Genomic DNA, 14234 nt, shown 5'->3' with positions numbered 1-14234 from the left:
ATATATAATTTTATTTTGTGTTTTGCCTATATACATGTGCACTGCATGCATGCCTGATGCCTATGGAGGCCATAACAGAGTGCTGGATCCTCCTAGAACCAGAGTTAAGGATATATATGAGCTGCCACATAGGCTCTGGGAACCGAACCCAGGTCTTCTGAAAGACAGCAAGTGCTCTTAGGCATTAAGCCATCTCTCCAGCCCTAAGAGTCAGTTTAAACAAGTGTCACTTTGATCACAAATTATATTTTGAAAACTTCAGTTAAGGTGAGATTTCTTTTGTAGGTCTTTTGTACTGTGTGTGTGTGTGTGTGTGTGTGTGTGTGTGTCCCTGTCTGTGTCCAGAGCTCCTGGATGGAATGGGAACCAATAGGAAGGTTACAGTAAAGGGCAGTTTCCCTGGAAGGTTTCTAACTGATGCTCTGGTGGCTGCTTTATTTTAGAGATTTATTTGTTCGTGCAAGGATCTCACAGTCAGCATTACTACTTTCCGGTTGAACACTCTCTAATGGACTCTTGGATGTGGCTTCTGCATACTCAGCCTTGGAGGTTTTCCTCCTGGTTGCACGTGGACAGACACTCGGTTCCTTCTGCTCTGTAGCAGCAAGGCGGAGGATCCAGTCAAGATGTGTGTCTGTTGGCCATGACACCTTTTCAGCTTTTTATTCACCAACGTGCTAGGCTTTAACATTCCACCAGGGGGCAGACTTGCAATTTCTCTCTTTTTATATAGCTAACTTATTGTATGCCTGTCACAGTACTATTTTGTTTTAAAGCCTCGTTTGAATTCAGTGAGGTATATTACATTACATCTCTTTCTAAAAGGGGGATTGTGGTTTAGGGGAGGCTAAGTAAATTGTGCCGAGTCAGCAATACATGGGGAAGCTGCAATTTGAACCTGTGTTTTTCTGATGGAAAAGCTTGAACCTTAAACCTCTTTTATGTCCGGCTATCCTGAAGATAGAATTCTGCCCTTCCCAATATGCCTACAGCACCAGCTCTTCAGCAGGTTATGCTCTGGAAATCACAGTTCATCCAACCAACATATGATTATCTTGGCTTCTAGTCTGAGCCTCGAGCACCCTTATACATACCCATTAAGGATTTTGCCATTTGTAGCTCATATTTTTCTTTTCTCCTCATCCTCCTCTTCTTTTAGACAGAATCTCACTGTGTAGCCATATCTTTCTTGGCTGGTCACTATATAAACCAGATTGGCCTTGAACTCACAGAGATTCCCCGCCACTGAGTCCTGAGTGCTGGGATAAAGGTGTGCACCCCCCATACCTTCATCTGGCCATTTGTGGTTTATCTTAAAGGTCCTTCTGCACCTTAAACACTGTTAGAATGCCCCCATCTGTGGGTTAGAGTTTGTCTCCTTGAGGTGGCTGCTTGCTTAGCTCATGCTAACTTTAGGAAGGGCACTGGTTCAGGGGTCCAGGGCGTTTCTTTCCCATAATTCTCTCATCATTATTTATGAGGTGAGAAGTGAAGAGCCATGGTAGGTGCTGCTCGAGAAACCAGAGCTAACCTTGTCCTGATCTCCAGACCAGTTCAGACTGGAGAGGTCCTGTCTACCCATAACCAGGCACACTGAAAATCCTGCTCTCAAAATTGGATGCTCAGCCCAAAATGAGACATCACTATACCTTCCTTAAAGCTCAGGGATCAGACAGTTGGGGTGAGGGTGGAAAGAAAGAATGTGGGCTGGATGGAGTCAGGGAACGGTGTGGGATGCTGATATCAGGGCACGGCATGGCTGCTGTGGTCTTGAACTCACAGCAGCTGTGGGAATCCATACAAGACTGAGCTGGCCAACATGCTATTGGTGGGATGAGGTGTTGTGTGACTCTTTTTTTGGCTTTCTTGGGGGGACCCACAAATAAATCACACACAGAGGCTTATTCTTTCTTATAATCACCTGGACTTGGCTTGTTTCTTGACAGCTTTTCTTAACTTAAATCAATCCATTTACCTCCCCACCCCCAGACATTTTTTTATTTATTAAAGATTTCTGTCTCTTCCCCGCCACCGCCTCCCATTTCCCTCCTCCTCCCCCAATTAAGTCCCCCTCCCTTGTCAGCCCAAAGAGCTATCAGGGTTCCCTGCCCTGTGGGAAGTCCAAGGACCACCCACCTCCATCCCCCTGGACTTTTTATCTTTTCTACTTCTGTATATCTTACTTTCCTTCTTACTCCATGGCTTGGGGGTGGGGTGACTGGCTGGCTGACCTCTGATGTCCTCCTCTCCTTGTTCTCTTGATGTGGGAGTGATTTCTTACTAATAAAGAAACTGCCTAGGCCCATTTGATAGGCCAACCCTTAGGTAGGCGGAGAAAACAGAACAGGATTCTGGGAGAAAGAAGCTGAGTCAGGAAGTCGCCATGATTCTCCCATTCCAGACAGACGCAGGTTAAGATCTTTCCTGGTAAGCCAGCTTGTGGGCTACACAGATTATTAGAAATGGGTTAGATTAATATGTAAGAGCTAGCTAATAAGAGGCTACAGATAATGGGCCAGGTAGTGTTTAAAAGAATACAGTTTCCCTGTAATTATTTCGGGCATAAGCTAGCCATGCGGGCGGCCGGGTGCCGGGGACGCAGCCCCGCCGCTCCTATCGCTACATTCTCTTGTTGCTCCAACTCTTCCTCGATTCTCCTTCTATTTATACTCTCTACCTGCCAGCCCCACCTATGCTTACTCCTGTGTAGTAAGGAGGCCACTTGTTCATTTCCCAGCTGCCCAGACTCCCAAAATAACCACACAGAAACCATATTAATTAAATTACTGCTTGGCCAATTACTTAAGCGTATTGGTAGCTAGTTCTTACATCTAGAATTAGCCCATCTCCCTTATTTTATATTTTACCATGAGGTTCATGGCCTACCACCAAGGTTTCACTATATCTGTCTCTAGCGCTCCATGACTTCTTCCTGACTCCACCTTCCTTCTCCCAGCACTCAGTTTAATTTTCCCCACCTAGCTCTGTTATGTCCTGCTCTGCTTTAGGCTCAGAGCAGTTTCTTTATTCACCAATGGTATTCACAGCATACAGAGGGGATATCCCACATCACTCCTGCCTCATAATTGGCCATTCAACTCTTTATTAGACCTTCAGGTGTTTTAGACAGGCAAAACATCACAGCTTCACAGAGTTAAACAAATGCAGCATAAACTAAAGCCACGTACCTTAAAATAATATTCCTCACCAGTGAGGCGTTCCTAAGGCTCCACCCTTCCCAGAGGACCTATGCACAGTTCACGGTTTCTAAGGAAGGGGAGGTATTTTCTTCAGTGGTGTAGCCCTAGTAAGGTGCTCACACAACTGCAAATAACCCCTCACCCACGCTGCTGTGGGCAACCCCACAGGAATTCACCGGGCCACGAATATGAAAGTGTAAGAGTTTGAAAGAGTGGGACCAGGGAGAGGAACAGGAATAAGAGAGGGCAATGTCGGTAAATACGGTCAAAATACATTATGTACATGCTTGAGTTTGTCATAACAGAATCCATAATGCATAATTAATACATATTAGTAAAAAAAGACAAAAGGATTTTCTGGGCTCAGACTACTGATAAACCTGGTGGAGGTCAAGATAGGGCTTTCCCTGGGGAAAGAAAGGAGAGGTTTTTGAGTGGTGGGGTTCCCATCTGCATCCCTGGTGATAGTTCCTCCCAGGGAAGCTATGCACATAGGTTCAACCTTCTCTTCAGAGTGCGCCCTCTGAACCCCGGCTCCCTTGTGCGATGGAGTGGTGGTCATGGCAGTCTCAAGGTGGTAGGTACCTCTAAATCCCTGATGCAGGCCCAGCACAGTATCTGTGCTTCCCGCTGCTCTCCTGTTGCTCTAGCTACACTGGACTGCTTCTTGTGGGCACTACTCTCCATTAATCTCTTTCCACACAGCAGGCCACTGCTCAGCCATTTCCTACTGGACTTCCCCCATCCCACCACCCCTGTAATGGAGTCAGGGCACACACTGGGCACGGTTTTCCTCACTCTTGGGTTCATCCTCTCCTCCTGTGTCCCTGCAGCCTCTGGTGAAGGATCCCCTGACTCTTCAGCCTATACCTATCTCTCCACCAGCATCCGGGACTTCTTGCTATGCCAGGAAGCACCTGGCAAGACAGGGTTGAGAGACACTGTGGAAGAAGGAGCCCCCATCCTTTTCTGTGGGATGTACAGTGTGGCTCTCTGAACGGGAGCCATCTGATGCCTCCCCGAGAGCTGTTCCTTTGTTCTATCATCTTGCATTAAAGTGGCATGCGGTGTTTTCCCTACTGGGAAAATGTCATTTGAAAAATACACAGTGAGTGTTAGATGGTGCAGCTGGCCTGCCATCTTGCCAGGAGAGGGGTGAGGAACCAAGGGTGGCTCGGAGGCTGGTGTTGGGGGGTCAGCTGGACATTTGGATTGCTCCGTGCAGATAGTACAGTGATCCCTGGCTGAGGGATGGGCAGGTGTCCCTCAAACTGATTCTACTCTCGCTAACCAGATATTGTGCTCACGACACATTCACACTTCCTTTCTGGTCCTGAGCTCTGGGGTTCTCATCCTGCTCCTGGGGTGACCCTCACCCCTCTGTCCTTGCAACAGATCCCCAATCCAATCACTTCTCAACATCTTCCCTGCTTGGCCTCTGATCCAAGCTACCCTCATCTGTCAGACTGGGTGCTTCAAGGCCCTCATGACTAGCCTGGGATGTTTTCTTCCATTCTTGTCGTTAGTTAAATTAAAAATGCAAATCAAACGAGGATACCAACTTTATTCTACATTCTCTGGTCCTCAACACACTGAAGAACAAAACCCAAAGTCGTCCTCGTGATTAGCAAGGCTCTATGTTTCCCACCGTCACTGATGCTAAGATCTCAACCCACACCGTTTTCTTTTTGCTCTTTTCCCTGCCACAATGTTTTCTTTATAGAACCTGGAGAGAACTCAGAAACCACATTCTTTCCTTCTTTGGAATTTTGCATTGACTGGTCCAGTTGCTTGAAATGTTCTTCCCCGGACATATAATAATATGCGCAAATAATAAAAACCCAGAGACATTGGAATTCAAGCTGAAGATCAGAAAAGCAAAGCGTCCGTCACTAGCTCTTACTTCTACCTCAGACGGAAATGGACAATCCTGCCTCCATGAATTCTCAGACTGAGAGTGAGACCTGTCTTCTCCTGTCTTACATTCCTCTCTAGTGCTGGGATTAAAGGCATTCACCACTACCACCTAGCCTCTATGGTTAACTAGTGTTGCTACTGAGATTAAATGTGTGTGCCACCACTGCCTGGCCTGTATGGCTGATCAGTGTGGCTGCTTTGCACTCTGATCTTCAGGCAAGTTTTATTTATTAAAACACAAATAATATTCCACTAAACATTCACGTTTTCTTCGCTAGGTTTATAACTTGGAGCTGTCCTTGATGTCTTCCATATCCCTCAGTCCTGATTTAATTTTTCTCATGGAGATTGTCTGTCTATGTTAATGTCTTTGTCTAATCTGTATCAATGTGAATGTCAATGTATAGATCCAGTCTGTATGTACTGATGTCTGTGTTAATGTCTGTGTCTGTCTCTGTCCTATCTGTTTATGTTTTTAACTTGGAGCTGTCCTTGATGTCTTCCATATCCCTCAGTCCTGATTTAATATTTCTCATGGAGATTGTCTGTCTATGTTAATGTCTTTGTCTAATCTGTATCAATGTGAATGTCAATGTATAGATCCAGTCTGTATGTACTGATGTCTGTGTTAATGTCTGTGTCTGTCTCTGTCCTATCTGTTTATGTTTTTATTTATGTCTACCCCTCTGCCTATGTCCATGCCTACCTTTGTATATTCACCTTTAGCTGCTGTTTTTGGCATCTGCCTTTTTATTGGTATGAAAGTGTCTGTGGTCAGGGACTTTGTGTTATTTCTTACTGCATCCTTAGGATTCAAAGATAGTTTCAAACACAGGATGCTCAACGAATATTGTTTGAAAGAACAGGTGGGTGCAATGAGACAATGACTGTGAGGTTCCTTGGCAAGTGTAACGGCTGCCCCTTGGTTGGGAGAGTTGTCCCATGCTTTTGCATCCATATGCAGTAAAGCCAATTGCCTGTTGCTGGGCCCTGTTTCATCCAAACCAGTGCTGAGAGCCCAGGCCTCAAAACTAATTTAGCTCAGATCCCAGCTGTGCAGTCTGTTAATTGGAGCTTGGGTAAACTGCTTCATCTCGTTGGCCTTAGTACTTACTCTCATTTGTAGCAAGTACGGGGTATACCTGCTTCAAGTGTAGTGTGTGGCTATTGGAGAACAAATAGCAAAATATTCCTTCTTTGCCTGTAATCTCTGTCCTTGGGAGGCTGAGGCAGGAGCATCTCTAGTTCAAGGTCTGGGCTAGTTAGAGACACACCCTAAAATAAGAAAAAAAAGAAAAAAAAATCGAAACAATGAAAAGCACCCCTCTCCCACCCTAGTCAAACAATCAAGTTCTTTCTGCCCTTCATATCTGTATCTTGGGAAGCTCCTTGGACAAAAGTCTAATCCATTTTCTCCAGGTGCCAATAAACATAAAAAAAACCATGATTCATTTTTGTCTTTTTTCCCTTCCTTAATTAATTAGTTCTGAACTCATGAGTGAAGACAGGAGCCTCAGTCATTGGGCCTCTACCACCTCTCTTGTTCCACACCTCTTAGGTGGGTAGGAGCTAATTTCTCTGTGTATCTCATGTGTGGAAGCTGAAACTTACAGATACTACCTGAGAAAGGCTACTCAGCTGGGAGCCATAAATAATCCCCTAGATCTGAAGCCAGTCGCTTTCATTTTATTATAAGGGCATGGTGTGTGAGTGTGTGTGGTGTGTGTATGTGTGTGTGTGTGTGTGTATGTGTGGTGCGTGTATGGTGTGTATGTGGGTGCATGTGTGAGTGTATGTGTGTGTGTGTGGTGTGTGTGAGTGCATGTGTGTGTGTGTGTGAGAGAGAGAGAGAGAGAGAGAGAGAGAGAGAGAGAGAGAGAGAGAGAGAGACATGGCACTCACATGGGCAGCAGAGTGTGTCAGTGGCAGGCAGGATGATCAAAGACTCAGCAGCTGACTGGGATGCGGAAGTCACAGGTGGATCAGAAACACAGAGAGATCCCCTGCAGGCTTGGGGAGCTGTGGGGCTACCCTGCAGTGCTGGAGCAGGTGCCAGGGAGAGGCGGCAGAAAGGGCAGGAGAGAACCCCTCGGAGACTGGGCAGAGGGACTTAAGAAGCCCGTTATCTGCAGTCCTTGCCTAACGAGGAGCCCCAGCTGAGACTATGCTGTCTTGCCAGAAAAGACCCAGGCAGGGGGCCCTGCACGGCGGAGAGCCCTTGCCACTGCAATAGAAAAGCAGTAAGGAATAGCCTTGTTGGGAAAGCTGAAGAAAGAATTCAAAAAAATAGCACACACGGGGCCAAAACCTCCTCTGGCTTGAATAGAGCCCCAGCTTCTCTCAAGCAAGGCTCCCTTGCTCGGTGGCGATGTGAAGACGGTGGTTAAAATGCAGATTGGACCCAGGAGGGCTGACATTTAAGATACCCGGTTGTGAGACTGAATACGCTTTAGCTGGCCAGCTTAGCTACCACGGCTCCCCGCCATTCCTAGGCAGGGGAGGGAAGGCCACTGAGAGCCAACTGCGCTGATTCTCAGCAGGGTGGGCTGATTGGCCCATCTCACAGAACATCTGAGCCATTTCTAGTCCCACTCCGGCCAAGCTGGCTCGGCTGCTGCACCCTTTTGTGATCTCTGGAACTCTACTCTGAGGGGCTTTGGGTGTCAGGGGGGAAGCGGGGAGGGTATGTATGTTGGGTATGGGTTTTAGGAGACGCCTCTCTTCTCCAGGCACCCCAAGCACAAATATTGTCAGGAGGCCAGGCAGATGGTGGCTAACAGGTGGTTTCTCCTGGATGGATGTGATATTGTCACTCTTCCCGAGAGAGGCAATAGGGCATGCGAGCTTGGAATCAGGGCGTGTCTTTGTTAGGTTTCTATGGCTGCAGTGATGCTAATGAAGGAAAACATTTAACTGGGCCTGGCTTACAGTTTCCAGGTTTAGTCCATTATCCTCGTGGCAGGAAGCATGGTGGCGCACAGGCAGAGACGATGCTGGAGAGGTGGTAGCTGGGAGGTCTATATCTGGATCAGCAGGTAGCTGCTGGCCTGATTGGATCTTCTGAAATCTCAAAGTCCACAGCTAGGAGGTCTATATCTGGATCAGCAGGTAGCCGCTGGCCTGATTGGATCTTCTGAAATCTCAAAGCCCACCTCCTGAGACACTGGTCCTCCAACAAGGCCACACCTCCAATAATAGCACTCCTTCCGAGTCTCTGGGGGCCATTTTCATTCAAACCATCCCAGGACATCTCGGCTAGGCTTTGGCTATTTATGTGACTCTCAAGAAAGTTTCTTGAAATCCATTAGCCGTATATTTCTCATTTGCAAACAATTGCTTAAATAATATTTACCTCCTAGTGTTGTGGTCTTGGGGAAGTAAATGTTTCTTCCACATTTTACCTTCCATGCTCACTCTTTATTCAGGGCGTGCCTGGCAAAATTTCACATCCATCTTGTCCTTGGATAACAATCTCCATATGACCAATAGGAAACATATAATATGTGTTTTGAACTCAGGGTTTCAGTGCACTGAAAGTCGTAGCAAGTCAGTACTCACTTGGCCCTAGATCTAGAAGGCCACTTAGATCCTGTTAGTTAGACATGGACACCAGAGAGTGGGGGCTAGACAGGAAGGGGCAGAGGTTGGGTGAGTGCTGATAAATGGGCACTGGGCACTGTTTTGAGACTACTGGGAGATAAGGCTAGCCAGACCACACAGCTCTCCTGTAGAGGTGTATTACAGGAATAAAGTCCACTAAGGGCTCACAGCAGCCAGTTCACCACCACAGTGGCTTGGGGAGGTTCTAGGTCAACCGTGACCAACCAGAACTTCTCAGCTCTCCTCTAGATAAATGGGGAGGGCCTCTTGGCCCTTAACATCCCGGGCAAGGGTTGGTGGTTGCCTGCAGCGCCAATGGCTCAGAACCCAGAGTTGTGCTGTGTCCCCAGCACGGTGGCTGGCATAAGGAAACCCCATTCCACATGTCTCACCCTCCAGGCCTTGTCATTTTGACCATGGTTTGCCAGGGCTCAGGTTCCCTGCAGAGCAGAATTTGGCTTCTGAGTTCAGCAAACCTCCCCTCCTGCTTGGCCAGTCACCCTGGGTAAGTGCATCACTATTGGTGCTGCCCAAGGCAACAGAATAGTCATGATTTAAAGCTCAGAGAGCTGTAACTTTATACCATATTGAGCTGGGAGCAATTCATCCCAGAGAAGGCCTTAGTGGGTTCCGTTTTCCCTGACGCAGCCTCCCTGCCTGTTGGAGCTTGTCTTTGAGACTGGAGCAGAAGCTGCGTTGGACAGATTTCTTGGAGAGAGGTGCCCCCATTAGTGTCACTTGAGTACATTTAATGTAAAAATTGTGAGTGAACAGCAAGAGTGAACAAGGCAGGGGTTTTTAGTGTTTCACAGCTATTGTGTGGCTGTTTAAGGTGGTGCCAGCACACAGTAGGGCATCAGTGGCACGCACTGCTGCTTGAATGACCCCTCCGTATGGACCTGTGGGTATCTGGACCATTTTAACCTGCAGACAGTTTGCTGATGAAGGTTTGGAAATGCTAATGGTATGTGCAAGGTCACACAGAGATGAAGTGTGCAGTTTCATCCTTAGGTCGCTTAGATCGGGGTGTCTTCCAGTGTTACATCCTCATACTGAGGTGTGGGAATCACTGATTGACGCCAGGCTTCTCGCCTCCAGTGCTGACACTTCGGATTGGGATGAGTTTTATTGTGAGCAGTCATTTTGGGCATCACTGGTTGTTTAACAGCGCCCCAGGCCTCCCCCCTAACAGCTCTCACCAAAGTCTGCCTTCCAGCCGAGACAACTGTCCAATCATTGCCAAACGTCCCCTGTCGAGCAAACACTGCCTGCTTCAGAACTATGAGTTCAGACATTTCCTTCTAAAACAGCCCACCGTGGTCTAGCTGGAGCAGCAAATTTTTGGATGGCTCTTGGGCCCTGCCCCAAATCTATTGAATCTGAAACTGCACCTTTAGCCAAGGTCCTCTGGTGATGACAAAATTAGATTCAAATGGCTGAGATGTGAACCAGGCTCTGCCCAGGATGGAAGGAGGGACTTCCCCAGGCTCCTGTCTCCTGGCTTTTGAGCCGTGCAGTTGTAAATCTTGATGTTTACTGATGCTGTTTTTTTTTTTTTTCCCTTCTTCTGTGACTCAGGCTATTGCCTGCCTAGATCCCAGGGCAGAGCATTTTGGGGTCCCTTTAAGGTAAGACATCAGGGAAATGGTGTAGAAGCCAGAGTTCTCACACTGCGTGGAAACAGAAACTAAGACAAGATGCCAATACAAGTGGTATTTGGATGAGAGCTGGTCAGTAACTTTATAGACTTTTCCTTATTTGTCTGGTTTTTCTTTCCCCTCCTAATTACATTTATTTATTTGTGTGTGCATGCGTGTGTGCGTGCGTGCATGTGTACATGTGTGTTATGGAGATCAGAGGACCGCTCCCAGGAGTCAGTTTTCGCCTTCCGCTCTGTGAGCCCTGGGAACTGAACTCCGGCCCTCAGGCTTGACAGCAGGTGCCTTTACCCACTAAGTCATCTTCCTTTCCCCAAAGTGTTTTTCTCTTGCTTCAAGTGGGATCTGGGCTTTTGAGAAGAAGCCTATGAAGAGCTAATGGCCTTCTCCTCACAGCAGAGGCTGATCTTGATGTTTGCCTCCCGGTAACTGATTACAATTTCTTGAAAACGACATGCACAGCTACCCCACCGCTGGCAGATGGGCAGCCGAGCACATCTGATTCTCTTCTTGGAATACAAAGTAGCTCCTGTCCAGCAAAGTGCATTTGAACTGCTTCAGGACCCCTGCTCAGTCTCCCATGGCCGCTACACACCAACCTGGCAAAGTTAGAGAGGAGATTTATGCAAAGCTCCACCTTTTGTTTGTTAATGGATATGACAGGTATAGTTCTTCTCTAATGGGCAGCTGACTGCGCAGCAATTTTCCTTTTACGGTTCCCATTTCTGATCATTATGCCACCCTAATTAGTCAGCTTGACAGCAGGCTCCCGGAGAACAAAGACCGCACCCGTCGGTGCCAGGATAAAGACAGCAAGGAAGACGTGGAACCTGCAAGGAGGGAGGCTCAGTGTGGTCCATTCTGACCAAGGACTTTTTAGGCATCTGGTCAGAATCTCAACCTGGGAAGATGTTAACTGCCTGGGGCATTCTCTTCTTGACAGTGGATGTTACTATTATAACAGACTTAGAAGCATTCTGCAACAGTTACTGCATATAATACTCTGTTGCTCATACGAAACAAAACAAAAACTCCCCTCCACAAACAAACTCACTTCTCCTATCTGTCTGGCAATCTTCACCATTTCTTTTGTTTGAGTAAACACCACTGCTCAGGAGTAAAGATGCAAGTGAAGAGTGAACGCTGTATATAGCAGTCTCTGTTCTCCATGGCTGCTGTAACAAATTACCCCAAACTAGTACAGACCTAAACGGATAGCTCTCAACAGAGGAATCTAAAACGTCTGAAAGACACTTAGGGAAATGCTCAACATCCTTAGCCATCAGAGAAATGCAAATCAAAACAACTCTGAGATTCCATCTTCCACCTGTAAGAATGGCCAAGATCAAAAACACTAATGACAACTTGCTGGAGAGGTTGTGGGGAAAAGGGAACACTTCTGCATTGCTGGTGGGAGTGCAAGCTGGTGCAGCCCCTTTGGATGTCAGTGTGGCGATTTCTCAGAAAATTAGGAAACAACCTTTCTCAGGACACAGTAATACCACTTTTGGTATATATCCAAAGGATGCTCAATCGTGCCACAAGGATATGTGCTCAACTATGTTCATAGCAGCTTTGTTTGTCATAGCCAGAACCTGGAAACAACCTAAGTGCTCCTCAACCAAAGAATGGATGAAGAAGATGTGGTACATTTACACAATGGAGTACTACACAGCGGGAAAGAATAACCATATCTTGAGACTTATGAGCAAATGGATGGATCTAGAAAACATCATATTGAGTGAGGTAACCCAGACCCAGAAAGACAAATATATGTACTCACTCATAAGTGGCTTTTAGACATAAAGCAAAGAAAACCCAGCCTACAATTCACAATCCCAGAGAACCCAGACAACAAAGAGGACCCTAAGAAAGACATACATGGACCTAATCTACACACGAAGTAGGAGAAGATAAGATCTCCTGAGAAAATAGGGAGCATGGGAATCATGAGAGAAGGTAGAAGGGGAGCAGGGGGGAAGGGAGGGGGAAAATATAGCTCAATAAAAGCAATTTAAAAATGTATAAAAATAGATGAAATTTAAAAAATTAAAAAAAATCCCAAACTTAGTAGCTCAACACCGTGAGGATTGATCACCTCATGGCTTTGGTGGTCAGGAGTCTGAAGTGGCACTTAGTTACTGTCCTCACCACTGTGATGAGAATACCCGGCAAGATGTGTACTAGGGAGAGAAACAGATAAAGTGATCACAAAGAAGGTAAGATAGAGTGGCATTACTCTTTCTCTGGGCACGGACATGTGTGAGCTGTAGGCTTAAACAGAGGAGGAGCTGGGGCCAGTGGCAAATGAGGAGCATAAGGTGGCTGCAAGTGTGAGAGGTCAGAGCCCAAGATGGTGGCAGGAGTGGGGGAGCTGGTCCCATGGCTCCTGCAGTCAGGAAGCAGAGGGGGAGGAGTGCTGATACTCAGCTCAGCTCCCTTGCTCCTTTTCTGATGTGGGCTTCCCCTCTGTAGGCTAGGAATATGCTTTATTACCATTGGTTATTAAAGAAGCTATTTTGGCCAATGGCTTAGTAGAGTAAGGCCAGGTGGGAAATCCAAACAGAGATCTAAAAATATAGAGAGAGTAGGCGGAGTCAGAGAGTTGCCAAAGGAAACAGACGCCAGATCCTTATCAGTAAGCCACAGCCTCGTGCCAATACATAGATTAATAGAAATGGGTTAATTCAAGATGTAAGAGCTAGCTAGAAATATGCCTGAATCATTGGTCAGACAGTGCTGCAATTAATAAAATTTCTGTGTGATTATTTGGGTCTGAGTGACCAGGAAACGAATGAGCAGTTCCACTTAAAATTTCTTTCTTTCTTTCTTCCTTCCTTCCTCCCTCCCTCCTTCCCCCCCCCCCTCTCTCTCTCTTTCTCCTCCTCCTTCTCCTCCTTCTATTGTTGTTTTGAGACAGGGTTTCTCTGTAGCTTTGGATCCTGTCCTGGCACTTGCTCTGTAGACAAGGCTGGCCTTGAACACACAGAGATCCGCCTACCTCTGCTTCCTGAGTGTTGGGATTAAAGGCATGCGCCACCACCGCCTGGCTCTCTCTTTCTCCTTTTTATTCATTGTGGGACCCTAACCCATGGAATACTGTGGCACGTGGTCATCCCACCTCAGTGAACCTAAACTAGATGGTCCCTCATAGGCATGTCTAGAGGTTTGTTTCCTAGGTCATTCTAGACCATGTCAAGTTGACAGTATTAGCAATCACAGGGCGTATGGGATGAAACCAAGGTAAGTGTATTGGCTGATTCTGTGTGTCAACTTGACACAAGCAAGAGTCATTGGAGAGAAGAAGGAGCCTCAGTTGAGGAGATGCCTTCATGAGATTCAGTTGTAAGGTATTTTCTCAGTTAGTGACCAATGGGGGAGAGCTTAGCCCAAGGTGGGTGGTGCCATCCTTGGGTTGGTGGTCCTGGTTCTAGAAAAAAGCAGGCTGAGCAGGTCATATGAAGCAAACCAGTAAACAGTACCCCTCCAAGGCCTCTGCATCAGCTCCTGCCTCCAGGATTCTACTCTGTTTGAGTTCCTGTCCTGACTTCCTTCAGTGAGGAAGAACAATGTGCAAGTGTAAGCCTAATAAACCCTTTCCTCCCCAACTTGCTTTCTGGTCACGGTGTTTCACCACAGCCGTAGAAACCCTAAGGCAGTGGTGCTGCGTTTCTTCCGAAGGCGCCAAGAATAATTCGTTTCCCACCTTTTCTAGCTTTTAGAGACTACCAGCATTCCTTGGCTCCTGGCCCCTCCCTCCATCTTCAAGGCGCATGGTTCTAACTTCTGCTCCCAACATGCTCCTCCTTCCTTTTCCCTTCGACTTCTCCGTCCATCATCTCCTCCTCCTCTTCTGCTT

The sequence above is a fragment of the Alexandromys fortis genome, unplaced genomic scaffold, assembly GCF_014885135.2.
Source record: "Alexandromys fortis isolate MF-2015 unplaced genomic scaffold, M_Fortis_MF-2015_v1.1 scaffold_97, whole genome shotgun sequence".
Classification (NCBI taxonomy): domain Eukaryota; kingdom Metazoa; phylum Chordata; class Mammalia; order Rodentia; family Cricetidae; genus Alexandromys; species Alexandromys fortis.
The sequence above is the reverse complement of the archived record's forward strand: the minus strand, read 5'-3'. Positions refer to the sequence as shown.